We start from the raw sequence: 14689 nt of genomic DNA on the forward strand, positions 1-14689 counted from the left end.
ACTTCCTCTCTGCTCTAAAAGATACACAACAGCATAATAACCTTTAAAGAAAAAAAACATTTCTTTGTTACAGCTGATACAAATCCTGCAATAAATCTGCACAGTTTCTACTTCCTGCTTTCATGGAAGCAGACATATTGTTAACGAAATGAGCTCATCTGCCTTATCTGCTGTGGCAGTCAGGTGACATGGGAGAGATCAAATTACAACTTGTGATTAGACACAAATGAGGGGGAATTAGGCAGGCTAAACTCTCTAAATACATACAGGGTGCATTTCTCTATTTTTTCCTTCTGTCCTGTGCAAGAGTTCAGGTCCAGTTTAACCAGTACATTATCCAGCTGAAACACTAAGCCCAGCTTCAGCCACTACACAGCAAGAAAACAATATACTGTATATGGAAGGATGTCTATTTACACGGGACAGAAAATGTTCTTAGTAGACCCGGAGTGTTATATGGGGCTCTTGGTTGTGAAATAAAGCATGCACACAGCTCAGAGGAGTGGCTAGTTACAGAGCACTGGATGCTGCTACTTATGGTTAAGCTTAGCAGACAGGAGGTATGGGTACCAAAGCCAAGATTGTTCCTTGGCAGCCATGAAAATACAGCAGGTTTCCTTTAGCACAGTGTGCAGCAATGATGGGGGAAACGTAGCAATCGATGCCACATGGTGAACTCGCACACAATGAACCTTGTTTTTTTGTTAACATGGCTTGCAGATGTTTCTTTTGAAGAGCTTGTTTTTAATTTGTTATTTTATTGCATGTTTTCTGCACTTCATGTTTAAAATGCATCCTATATGTGCTGCTCAGAAATCCAATTTTCAATTACACAGCAAATGGGTAGTCGCTGCCTGTGTTTCTTTATATGATGGAAGTAATTGCTTTCTTCAGGGGTTGTTGTCACAAAAGAAAAGTGTTTCATTTTCTGTCAGACATATACTCTTCAGCCATTTGTAAATTAGCCCAATTTAAAGAGCCAATGTACTGGAATGAAATGTGGCAAGGGGCAAGGGCAGCTCTCTTCATTACACTTCATAGCTAACGGCAAAGCAATTGTACCAGACTATTTGTATGAAAGGTACCACGGCTCACCATAGTACAGCGAGTTCCATCATGATTCCATGCATTCCATGTTCACCTGAATCTATATTTGCTTCATTTTTGTATCTGAAACTCCAACTAATTACCCCCAAAAATATAAAAATAGGTGTTTTCCATGTGTTCATACTATTTGGGATTACAGTTTTAAATTCCCTTTGCCTTTTAAATTCAGTAAATAGTATTTCTATAACTGTTTCTTGCAAAATGTGGATGAAACCCAATAATTTTTACCTAACTTCCCAGCAAGCACTTGGAAATGGCATTGCTGTAACCTACACATCGCATTACTTGTAGTTACAATCACAGACTACCCCATAGAATAGAATATCTCTCTCTCTCTCTCTCTCTCTCTCTCTCTCTCTCTCTCTCTCTCTCTCTCTCTCTCTCTCTCTCTCTCTCTCTCTCTCTCTCTCTCTCTCTCTCTCTCTCTCCAAATCCAAAAGCATTATTGGCAAGACCAAATACATTTTGTTTTGCCGAAGCAAAACATACGCATTAGCATGGGAGGGGGTGGTTGTGAGATTATAGGCGTGGGAAAGGAATAGGGCACCGTGTAGGGGGTATGCAGTCCAAATGGGTGGTAAAGGTATAGGTGGCAGTATAAGGGTTCAAAGTATATAGTCCATAAGGGGGTTGAGGGTATAAAGGGCACTATAATGTGGTTTACAGTCCATGGTGTATCATGTTCCTCTCAGTTGGTGGCAGGCAGCAACATATCGGGAAGCTGTTTGGACCGTTGTTTCCTCTTCCTCCAGTAGGATATAGAGTTTCCTCCTCTCACCTATGGAGGTGAAATTCGGGATGTGAGAGGAGAGTCTCTGGAAGTGGGTGGTCTTCACAGGTGCGTATTTGCTGCAGGGTAGCAGGAAGTAGGCCTCAACCTCCCGAGCCCCCTGCTCACACTGCCTGCACAGTCTTTGCTCCCGGGTCTTCCATGTCTGTCTGTGCCACCCTGACTCCATCTCCAGGCTGTGGGCACTCAGACTGTACAGGCTCAGGGTCTGTTTGTCTTTGAGGCAGTGTAGCCTCTCCATATACGTGGCTATTGTATACTCTGTCTGCAGTGATTGGTATATGGTGAGTTTCTGGGAGTTCTCTATGTAAAATAAATAAAAAATATTACAAAGTGAGCAGTGAGTTTAGACCATTACCTGTCATAAAAAAATATACAAGGATAAGTGCAGTTATAGCTGTATTAAATCAGCCCCTCATTAGTTCCTTATTAATAATGCATTATTACTAAACGTGCATGGAGATTTTAGAACCCCCCAGCTGCCTATTGCTTACAAATACCAGTACTTCCCCTCCAGAGCACCTTGAATAATACAATGCACATGGCACACCAGCTCTAATATCTGCATCCCTTTACTCACACACAGGGCCGGGCCGAGGCATAGGCTGGAGAGGCTCCAGCCTCAGGGCGCAGTGTAGGAGGGGGCGCACAATTCATTCAGTTGTCATTCCTAATTGTGTATGAAGCAGAAAGAAATAAGAAAAGGGGATACATAGCAGTGACTGCAAGCCAGATAACTAGATATTAAGGTGTTGGGGAGGTTGTGAGCCCTGTGGCGCTTCTTAGTCTAATAGCAATCAGTGTGTGACGGCGGGGTGGGAGGGATGGAGGGGCGCACTTTTCAGCCTTGGGTGCTGGAGGACCTTGTCCCTGCTCTGCTCACACAACTTGTATATCTGGTTTGATCATTGCTCTGTGCCATGTTTTCTATTCCAATGAATGTCCCTCCTGGTTCCTGGGCACATAGAGAAACCGGAAGTAATATGCAGGGAACAATGATCATAGATCACAGATATGCAAGTAAAGTTTCCACACACAGATAGCAGCAGTGACAGCATTGCAGTGTGAAGCCTGCAAAATTAGAGCTGATGTACAGTGTATACACAATATACAGGCTGTTTTGGACAAATGTTTGTAATGCAGGCTGACGTGGTTGGGTTGTGTGCCAATTCTTATTAGCTATAATACATAGTTGATCCTGGTGCACAAGGGGTTTAACCAATTACACAATCTAGAGAATGGGTTGTGATCTCCTGTTTCTGCTCTATCCTTCCTTAGACAGCAGCAGTGATGGTGCACTCCTTCCGACAGCTTCACCACCCTTGCTCCACAACATGACACCAATTGTATGTAGAAGGAAGCACTCCACTAGCTGGAACTTTCGTTCTCATTTATTGGCAATCACTGCACACTACATGCATGCTACATGTTTTGGGCAGAATAGTAGTGTGCACACTGTGCAGACATTGCCAATAAACAAGAACAAAAATTTCAGTCTGTAGAGTTCCTCCTTAAGGTGGCCACTAATGATCCAATCCTTTTCATCCAATCTTACCATTTATATGTAATATAAGGGCACTCCCTTTATTATCCATTCAATATATTCACTCAATTTACCCTTATACTACATAGATTTGGTAAAATTGGTTAAAAAAGATTGGATCATTAGTGGCCACCTTTATACATACTGTTGTAGTTTAATCGACTACAAGTGGCTATGTGAGGATATTATATAGCTGAGGTTTTAGCTGTGAAGATTTTGGCCTCTGATATTTGGATTTTGTGCTGATGGTGAAACCTACAAAAGGAGGATTGATTAGGTTTACGTTAGGGTTAAGTGTCGTTTAGAATGGATGGTGCAAATAGATAAAAGAGAAGTTTAGCTTTATATCTTGCAGGTAGAAGGGTAGACATCAGGTACAGGTTAATGTTGGGTAAGAGGTTGGGGTTAGGTATCAGGAGGAGTTCAAGGTCAGTGGAAGTTAAAGTTGAGCATCAGGAAGAATTGAAACTTTGGAGGAGGTTAATATGGGTGGAGAAAGGGTTAACATTGGGGAAGGTTAGGGTTAGGCATCAGCAACGTGTTATTAGGCTTAGTTGTTATGAAGGAAGGAATGTTTTGCAAAGTGGTGAGAAGTGTTAATAACTCCACCAAAAACTGTGTTGGAAACCCAAAGTACATGATACTGGCTATCATTGTGATGCAATTCCGTGCTCAGGCCAAACGCAGCTGCAGCAAATCAATATGTGCTCATCAGGGGGTTGTCATATCGCCTCAGGGGAGCAAAGTCCATAATGCATTTTAATTGAATTACTCATCAGGGAGCAATGTGGAACAGAGTTAATATATTTATAAGTACACATCCTTTTCAGCTGCATGAGTCCAAATATAAATGGCTAGCAATGGAATATTATGCAGTGAGTTGTTTTCAAGAGATTTACCTTCCTCCTCAGGTCCCAGCAGTGCTCAGCTGAAAGTAAAACTGATAAATGAGGTCCAGGGAGGTTACTGTTTGGGAATGTGTCTTGCTGCTGCAGTGTCCTCTTCTTTAACATCTCGGCACAACACACCTGTTTATGTTGACAGATCCAGGCATTGGCCTTGTTTCTTGACTTGGGCAGTATGCAGAGCTGTGAGGCCTGAGAATGGCAAATTAATCTCCAGCGCATCCTCCAGGCTCATTTAAGGCCTGCTTTCTGTCAGATTGGCAGTCGCATAACACAGCTACGCAATAAAGCTAGGAATTTTCATAAGATCTACTATGTGGAGCGATAACAAACAAGCCCTGTGCTGAAATGTTATCTTAATAAACATCACTCAATGAAGGTATCATTCCTCAGAGCTGTGTTTATATTTTTCAGAGAAAGCTGTTACACATCACGCCTGTTCCAGCAATCATGACATGGGGGAGCAAATATGGCAGAAACAAATCTTTATTGTGCTCTTCTTAGAGGAGAACTAAACTGTCCAAACCAAACTGCTCCCCAAACAATCAGCCCTCCATTATTACAGACTGTAGAAAAAGAAGAACACAACTCAAGAGCTAATAGAAATCCTTGTCATACCACTCCCTTACATCTTAAAGGGAACCTACACTGATAGGGATATGGATGTTTCCTTCAATACCAGTTGCTCGTCAGTCCTGCTGATCTCTTTAGCTGCAGTAGTGGCTGAATCACACACCTGAAACAAGCATGCAGCTAATCCAGTCTGGCTTCAGTCAGAGCACCTGATCTGCACGCTTGTTAAGGGGCTGTGGATAAAAGTATTAGAGACACAGGATCAGCAGGAGAGTCAGGCAACTGGTATTACTTGAAAAGGAAAAATCCATATCCTTCTCAGTTTAGGTTCCCTTGAAACAGCCTTAAAGTAGACATGAACCCATGCACAGGACATAAGGAAAACATAGAGAAATGTATCCTGTGTGAGAGTTAAAGTGAATGGGAACCGCATTTAAAAAAATGAGATAGATACTTACCCAAGGAGAGGAAGGCTCTGGGTCCTATAGAGCCTTCCGGCTCCTCTCCTGGTCTTGTCGTTCTGGTGCTGGCTCGCCCGGTAGCAGTATAAATACTGCTTTACCCGGTCGAAGGAGGCTTCAGAAGTCTTCAGGTAGCCCGAGTGCTCCGGAAGAAGGGCGGCCCTGTACTGCACCTGCGCAAGCACGCTCTCTTGCACGTTCACGCCTGTGCAGTATGGAGCCGCACGTCTTTGGGAGGACACGGCTCCTGAAGACTTCCAAATACCCTTTCGGTGGGGGATTGAAACGGGGGGAAGCCAGCACAGTATAGAGGGCACCGAGAGAGGAGACGGCTCTATACGACCCAGAGCCTTCCCTCTCCTTAGGTAAGTATTTGCTTCATTTTTTAAAAAATGCGGTTCCCATTCACTTTAAGCCTGTTTAATTTTTCCTCATCTGTGACTAATTACAACTTTAATTTGATCTCTCAGCTGTGTCCGCTGGCTGCCTCGGCAGAGCAGCTGATTTGTAAACACAAGTTGTTAACCCTAGGTCTGCTTCATTGAAAACAGGAAATAGCTACACTGCAGATTTATTGCAGGATTTGTATCAGCTGTAACAAAGATTTTTTTTAAAGGTTAAGCTGTTGCTTATCTTTTAGAGCAGAGAGGAAGTTCTATACACAGAGGTATTAATGGTGAGATTCAGTGGCATTGGTTGCAGACTACTGAATAACTTGTACACAGGTATGAGGACTGTTGCTAGACAGGTATAGGGACTCAATCCCTCAGGGGCAGCTCGGGGCCCAGTCTGTACAGACGTGTCACTAGCCGGCACAGCAGAGCCACGCAGAGGAAGAGGGTCTCGGCTGGCAGCGGAGGGGTCGTGGAGGATCGGGGATGCTTCTGGAACGTCCAGAGGCTTCTCTATAACTCACTACACAGAGAATTAAATGTGTGCAAGTGAACACCTGACATAACTGACTAAGCAAATTTGGCCTAATTGGCTATTCATGAGGCAATGCTCATGCAAATATGCATTCGCTTTCGCATGCCAACTTATGCAGGGTCAAAAACCAATGTCGCAAAGTGGTCGCCCTGCGGGAATTAGTTCATGCTACAACAGCACTATCCAGGAGCGCCACAGGTAGGCTTCCCAATGCCCCCATACAACCGGGGGACCGCTGGGTCCCAGGTGCTCTCACTGCCTGGGAACCACAGCAGCATCCCGGAGGGGGAGGCTGGGTGGCGCAGGCGACCCCCCCCCCCCCAAGCGTGGCCAGCACCGGGGAGAGCCATCCGCACCCACCTCCCAATATTTAAAAACAGGCACTTACCTTAACGTCCATTGCGTTCTGCTGCTGAGCATAGCTTGGGTGCAACACATTTGAAAAGGAAAGGAATGAAGCATGGGTCACACCGAGTTTTGGAGCTCAGGGCTGGCTCACACACAGCACTCCAAGGGGGGGGGGGAGGACAGGCGCAGACAGCCCACTCCAGGGCTCACACCACCTGGAATGAGCCATCCACCACCCGCCTCCAAAGGAGAGACATTCATAAATCACTACACAGAGAATTAAATGTGTGCATTAAACACCAAGTGAACACCTGACATAACTGGCTAAGCAAATTTGGCCTAATTGGCTATTCATGAGGCAATGCTCATGCAAATATGCATTCGCTTTCGCATGCCAACTTATGCAGGGTCAAAAATCAATGCCGCAAAGCGGTCGGCCTGCAGGAATTAGTTCATGCTACAACAGCACTATCCAGGAGCGCCACGGGGAGGCTTCCCAATGCCCCCATAAAACTGGGGGACCGCTGGGTCCCAGGCGCTCTCACTGCCTGGGAACCACAGCAGCAACCCGGAGGGGGAGGCTGGGTGGCGCAGGCGACCCCCCCAAGTGTGGCCAGCGCCGGGGAGAGCCATCCGCACCCACCTCCCAATATTTAAAAATAGGTACTTACCTTAACGTCCATTGCGTTCTGCTGCTGAGCATAGCTTGGGTGCAACACATTTGAAAAGGAAAGGAATGAAGCATGGGTCGCACCGAGCTTTGGAGCTCAGGGCTGGCTCACACACTGCACTCCAATGGGGGGGGGGGGAGGACAGGAGCAGACAGCCCACTCCAGGGCTCACACCACCTGGAATGAGCCATCCACCACCCGCCTCCAAAAGAGAGACATTCATAAATCACTACACAGAGAATTAAATGTGTGCATTAAACACCAAGTGAACACCTGACATAACTGGCTAAGCAAATTTGGCCTAATTGGCTATTCATGAGGCAATGCTCATGCAAATATGCATTCGCTTTCGCATGCCAACTTGCAAAGTGGTTGCCCTGCGGGAATTAGTTCATGCTACAATAGCACTATCCAGGAGCGCCACGGGGAGGCTTCCCAAATTTGCTTAGCCAGTTATGTCAGGTGTTCACTTGGTGTTTAATGCACACATTTCATTCTCTGTGTAGTGATTTATGAATGTCTCACCCCCACCCAAGCTATGCTCAGTAGCAGAACGCAATGGACGTTAAGGTAAGTGCCTGTTTTTAAATATTGGGAGGTGGGTGCGGACGGCTCTCCCCGGCGCTGGCCACGCTTGGGGGGGTCGCCTGCGCCACCCAGCCTCCCCCTCTGGGTTGCTGCTGTGGTTCCCAGGCAGTGAGAGCGCCTGGGACCCCGTGGTCCCCCCGGTTGTATGGGGGCATTGGGAAGCCTGCCTGTGGCGCTCCTGGATAGTGCTATTGCAGCATGAACTAATTCCTGCAGGGCAACCACTTTGCGGCATTGGTTTTTGACCCTGCATAAGCCGGCATGTGAAAGCGAATGCATATTTGCATGAGCATTGCCTCATGAATAGCCAATTAGGCCAAATTTGCTTAGCCAGTTTTGTCAGGTGTTCACTTGGTGTTTAATGCACACATTCAATTCTCTGTGTAGTGGCTTCTCTATAACGATGTAAGAATGTTTTTTTTTCCTTCACATTTGCTTTGAAGCCAGTTGTACACCTAATGGTGGCCACTAATGATCCAATCTTTTTCATCCAATCTTACCATTTCTATGTAATATAAGGCAACTGCCTGAGGTATCCATTCAGCATATTCACTCAATTTACCCTTATACTACATAGATTTGGTAAGATTGGATGAAAGAGATTGGATCATCAGTGGCCACCTTAAGATTATGGTGCGGAGACAAGTTCATATGCATAGCGCCTTCCCCTGGCTATTGACTGCACAGCAGGGAGTATGTCACTAGGATTCCTGTAGGTCCGCCCATGGGTGCCATGTCGCACCACGCTCTCATTGTGCACACTTACTGCGTTGCCCATTGACATGGATTATTGCATAATCCACGTGGTAGGCCCGGATCATGGGGTTAGGCCCGGTTCACATTAGCGTTTGCCAAAGAAACCGGCCGTACGGATCCGTGGTCCGCTCCGCTGAACGGACAAATAAATGCTGCAGGACCCAATTTTCCGGACCATTTCGCTTAGTGGAATGGAACCGGAAGGTTTTGCAGCATATAGGAACCAATGAAAACACACTGTCTGTAAAACGGACCGTTTTCACTGGATCCAGCTGGCCTGATCCGTATGTTCGGTTCCGTAAAACAACGCTAATGTGAATCGGGCTTACATGCTGCAGACTTTATGTCAGGATTGCTGCAATTTTGATACTTACGGTACACTGCGCCGCTTCTTGCGAACAGTGCAAGTCTCAATAGACTTGTATGGTCCTTGCGGTGGGGAAGCAGCGGGAAACCTACCAGAATGCAACGCAGTCTGCTTGTGAGCAAGGGGCTTAAAGAGAACCTGACGTGAGAGGGATGTGAAGGCTGCCATATTTATTTCCTTTTAAACAATAACAGTATTCTGGCACCCTATTACAAACATAAGATAATCAAGCATGACAAGGAAGGGGGTGCCTGTGAAAGCCATTATGACTTTAGGTCCATTTTAAAACAAAATGAATTTCTGCTTTCCTCCAGCTAGCCAAGTGAATATACCAAAGCCGCTGCTTGCTGTCACTTATAGCTGCAAGGCAGCACAATCTCCAGTCACTGAAGACGCTATTATTATTATTTATTGAATTTATGAAGCGCCAACATATTACGCAGCGCTGAACATTAATTTAGGTTACAGACAATATTTAGGGGTGACATACAGCAATATGACAATACAGGAATACATGAAAACCAGATCACACAGCACAGTATGAGTACCAGGTAATGCTTAGTCAGTCACTGGATGGGAGCATGGAGATTAGGCAAGTTAGGTTCACTCAGATGCATAGCATGGGTTCACAGTAATGGAGGTGCATGATCAGGTAGGACACAAAAGGAGGAGGACCCTGCCCACAGGCTTACAATCTAGAGGGAGAGGTAAGGACACGAATGGTAGGGGACCAGAGTTCAGCTGTAGGTTTAGAGCACTTGTGAGTGGTAGTAGGCCACAGTGAAAAGGTGATTTTTGAGGGCTTTCTTGAAGATGTTGAAGGAGGAGGCTGCCCTAATAGGTGGAGGTAGGGAGTTCCATAGTGTTGGAGCAGCTCTTGAGAAGTCTTGGAGGCGTGCATGGGACTGGGTGATGCGGGGGGGGGGGGGCGGTTAGGCGAAGTTCATTGGAAGAGCAGAGTGAGCGGCTAGGTGTGTACCTCTGAGTAAGATCGGAAATGTAGGTTGGACAGGTTTTGTGGACAGATTTGTAGGTCAGACACAGTATCTTGAATCTGATTATAAACTTTTAAGAAATGTCTCCAAACAGTAAGCCTGGCTACAGCCTAATTCCCAAAACTCTATCCAGTTTGTGTCAATGCAGTTTATCTGTAATTTTCTGTTAAGTGGATTAATGTGAAATGTTCTTATTCCTTCTAGGACTGGAAGAAAAATCTTCTACACTGCCCCAGACCTTTACATTACGGTATGTGATTTATTTTTATCACCTTGTAGAAACATCGTGTTACACATTTGCTTCATGCTGATGGGAAGGTGGCTGAAATGAGATGAAATGCAGTGTACAGTGTAACACTTTTTTTTCTTGTGGACAACTGGTAACTGGCAAGCAAGTAACCATGGTTTTTTTTTTTGGGGGGGGGGGGGTTTATGAAATCTGATTTCGTCCAGCTTAATAAAAAACCAAAAAGAAGTGGCCACCCATAGTGACACTTTACTTGCATAACCAACAGTGGAGATTCAGTTGATGCTGCGCTTACAATACAGCAGCCTTTGAAGTCAGAGCAAACAAAGCAGTCAATATACACCAAAAAACAATTGAAGGAACAGATGAAAGCTTTTTTTAAAGCTTACTTAATCCAGAAGTGTGGTGTCTAACGTTTATACCTATTAGCTAAATATACTGTATTAACTGTGAGGGGGGCAGTCAATAAACAGGTGGCTTGATTGGTAACTTTGGTACTAAGAGATACTCAAAAGGGAAGCAAGAAACTCGGGTGCCAGAGGCGGCGCAACATCTTGGGTGCCCCACCATGGGTGCCCATACTAATTTCAGCTACGGGAGAAATTTGGGTGCCAGATAAAATAGCGGGCACTGGGTCTATCCACAATGGAAACTGCAGCAACAAATAGCGGACACTTGCTCCACACCTATGTTTTAAGTTTATAAACACAAAGACAGCCAAGGAAAGTCCTAGTACGGATGGTGGTACCCCTATTATTACTCCAGTTTTACCATGTAAGTACGAGGAGAGCGGACTTAAGGTTGCCTAGCAACAGTAGCAGCTAGGAGCTGGCTTAACATGCATGAGGTTGGTATGCAGAGTGATGGGGCGGCATCCTGTAAGCCCGCACACAGAAAGACGCTAAGGAGCGTGTATGTGATGTGAATTGCCTTGCTGCTTTTTCTCCTGCAAGTGACGGTGGGCAGATTCCACCTCTGAGGAGGCCGATGAACTTATATGGTGAAACAGCCTAATTTCTACATGCTGCTCTGCTCTGCATGCTTTTCACTCGGACAACGGACTGCCGCATACAGCTGGTTCTGCAAGATAATGTGTTATGAAACAGATAATGTTTGTACACAGTTGCAATGATGAAACCGAAAGGAGTTTGGGAGTTTTTTAAGCAAACCTTGTTCCTGCCTGTTTTGATTAAACTAGTTGGAATTAGGCCTATAGACACAATTATTTATTTCATTAGTTTATTTTCAATTCAGGTTTGCATGAAAAGGAATCTGAAGTGAAAATAAAAGTATGATATAATGAATTGTAGGTGTAGTACAGCTAAGAAATAGAACATTATTGGCAAAGAAAAGAGTCTCATATTGTTTTCAATACAGGAAGAGTTAAGAAACTTAGGTTGTTATCTATGCAAAAAAACTTTTCTGAGCTCTCCGACTAATTTAGCCAGAGAGCAGTGCTATTTTCTGAAGCACTTATACATCAAAGAAACAGCGATAGACAACTTCAGATACGATTTTACTGCTCTGTTTCAACGTTTAAAATGCAGAGTAAAGTTTGTAAACTGCAAATATGATAGAATGATGCAATGTTATAAAAAAAAAAAAAAGCTTATATAACTGAAAATAAAAAGATGAGATTTTTTTCTTTGCTACTAATGTTCTATTAATTATCCATACTACACATACAATTAATTATATCATACGTTTTTTTTGGGGGGGGGGGTTCGCTTCAGTGTCACTTTAACTGAATTAGACGGACTGTCTCAGATGTCTATGAAATACACTGGGGATCTGTGGGCAGAGACATTCGCACAGCATTAGATCAAGAGAGGACGTTTGTCTTGTGCGCCATGGAAGCTTTTGTTAAAGAAATGACTAGCAAGCTACATACCTGTCTGCATATATACATTACCTGTGTGCATTTCTTCTGTCCCCATGACATGTCATTAATGTAGTCATTCTATTTTTCTGGCCCTTTGTGCTGTGCCTCATTAATGCTCGCTAGAAAAGGATGCTAAATATTAGAAATTACATGTTATGCTTTTGATGAGCGTTGGTGGTTTGACCTTTGCCCCAGAAGCCGTCTGTAATAGTTGGCTGTTGTTCCAGTTTTTAACACGGCCTGATCCACATTAAGTGGTACATGGCTCAGAGCTATGAGCTTGTCTCTCTCTGCTAATGCATTCCATTCTCCAGCCCACCTGCGCTGACTTGCCTGTTCCTATTCGTCTCACACATCACTTCTCTTTGTGATCAGCTTCCCTGAAGGCCAAACTTCAGTCTGTTTACTTGTTTCAGTCCCCACTTCAGGGCTTGTCAAGCCTTTTCTGAAAGAAACACTCAGAGCCACCACTTTGAAGATTAGCTCCGATAGGAACCTTTGTGTGAAGAAATTGTAGTTTTAGAGCATCCTGGGACATGGTATTACTGTACATATACAATTTGGCTTAATTATTGCTTTTTGGCCAACCAAAAAAGCTACCAGGAAATAAGGGGAGCACTGGAAAAATACCAGGTAATACAGTATGTGGGGCAAAGAAATGCTACTAGGTAATATGTGGAATAGAGAACAAAACTCTTTTATCTGGCTGTGTAAACAATCCTTATAAAAGGAGAGTGCTCAAAAGCTGATAATTATGTTTTGTTGGAAGCTGAATAAACAGATTTTGTCTCACACTGACATGGCTGCTGTGCACACTTGAAATGCTACTCCTTTTGATTGAAAATAGCAGTTTGAGACTCCAGAAATTTTCCAAATAACCATTGGTACTGCATACAGAATTACTTTCTTGAGTTTATTTTCAGTTAAGTCTTATTTTAATAAAATACACTGGGATATATAAACAAAGGAAAGTAAAACATGAACAAAAGTCGCAGCATGCATAAATTGCGTCCAGTAGGCCTCACTTGTAGGCTCTATGGGGAACATCAACAGAGGCTAAAGGTACATACACACATTAGATAAATGTCAACTGAAATGGCCCATAACAAATGTTTTGGCTGAAAATCGTTGACCTTTCTAATGTGTTTACAAAGTACAGCCGATGTCGCTTTAATGATTCAATATGTAGGAGCCTTAATTACGCCTGATCATGCCTGATCTCCAACCACAGAACAACGTTACGATGTGCGCCAATAGTTACCTCTCCATACCCTCCATAGAAACAGAATGCAAAACTAGTCTAAAGGCTAGAGATGTGTCTGTGCAACCTCAGTCCCCGATTTGCCACCCAAGGGATCAATTCACAATCGGCAAGGTGACTTCACACACCAGGATTTAGGGGTGTCAGCTGTGTTGCAGGAGCTAACAGTCACTGGGGTAGATGTAACAAAACCAGTGCAAGGAAAACTGGAAGAGAACAGATGCAAAAATGGAGCACATGTCCAGATAAAGGATTCTAAACAGCTTCTCCACTTCTGCGCCTGTTTTACCCCAGATCCCCCCTGCGTTAATTTTGATGAATCTGCCGCATTGTTTTTTGGTGTTTTTTTTCCTTCAAGTGTGAATCCTTTTAAGATTAGATGGAGCTTACTGCAAATAACATGGATAGCGCCAACTCAATGCAATATGGTTGTCCATGAGCCTTAGACCTAAACGTCATCCTTTTTATTGCAGTAATGTCACTGTAGTTATATACACAAACTTGGAAAAGAGGGCTTGCCGGTCCTCCAGGGACACTGTCCTGGTCACAGTTACTGCATAATGACAACATTGCGTTTCCAGGGTGATGCAAAGCCTTGTTTCCCTTATAGATTTGTGTTTTGGCATGCGCATTTTCACACAGAAAATTAGACAAATGTGCGAATATGCCCAATAACATGCACATTTTCTCTATGCAAAAATGCAAAACTTCCCACGCAGTGGAAATGAGGCCTAACTATTTACTGATTAATGAAATCTAATCTCTTCCCTAATCTACCCGTATTTTGCGCCGTATAAGACGCTCCGGAATATAAGACGCACCCAGGTTTAGAGGGCAAAAACCAGGAAAAAAAAATACTAAACCTGGTGCGTCCATATTCCAGGAGCGTCTTGTACATATCCTTGTGTGTCCTCATGTGTACTCCTGTGCCCCCCATATCCTCATGTGTCCTTCTGTGTGTCCTCCTGTGCCCCCATGTGTCCTCCTGTGCCCCCATGTGTCCTCCTGTGCCCCCATGTGTCCTTCTGTACCTCCCATGTGTCCTCCTGTGTGTCCTAATGTGCCCCCCATGTGTCCTTTTGTGCCCCCCATGTGTCCTGTGTCCTCATGTGCCCCCTCACGTGTCCTTCTGTGCCCCCCATGTGTCCTCCTGTGCCCCCATGTGTCCTTCTGTACCTCCCATGTGTCCTCCTGTGTGTCCTAATGTGCCCCCCATGTGTCCTTCTGTGCCCCCCATGTGTCCTGTGTCCTCATGTGCCCCCCCACGT

At 44.5% G+C, this 14689-nt stretch overlaps 1 protein-coding gene across 2 annotated transcripts in view; it reads left to right on the forward strand.

The window, feature by feature from the left end:
* SEMA4B (semaphorin 4B) overlaps window positions 1–14689 on the forward strand; it is a 319690-nt gene that overhangs the window by 130849 nt on the left and 174152 nt on the right. For both annotated transcript variants that reach the window (XM_068275246.1, XM_068275248.1), the window contains exon 2: window positions 10236–10281. The gene's annotated coding sequence lies outside the window, so the exon portion shown is untranslated. The remainder of the gene's footprint in view (window positions 1–10235; window positions 10282–14689) is intronic.

This window comes from Hyperolius riggenbachi, chromosome 3 (assembly GCF_040937935.1).
Source record: "Hyperolius riggenbachi isolate aHypRig1 chromosome 3, aHypRig1.pri, whole genome shotgun sequence".
Classification (NCBI taxonomy): domain Eukaryota; kingdom Metazoa; phylum Chordata; class Amphibia; order Anura; family Hyperoliidae; genus Hyperolius; species Hyperolius riggenbachi.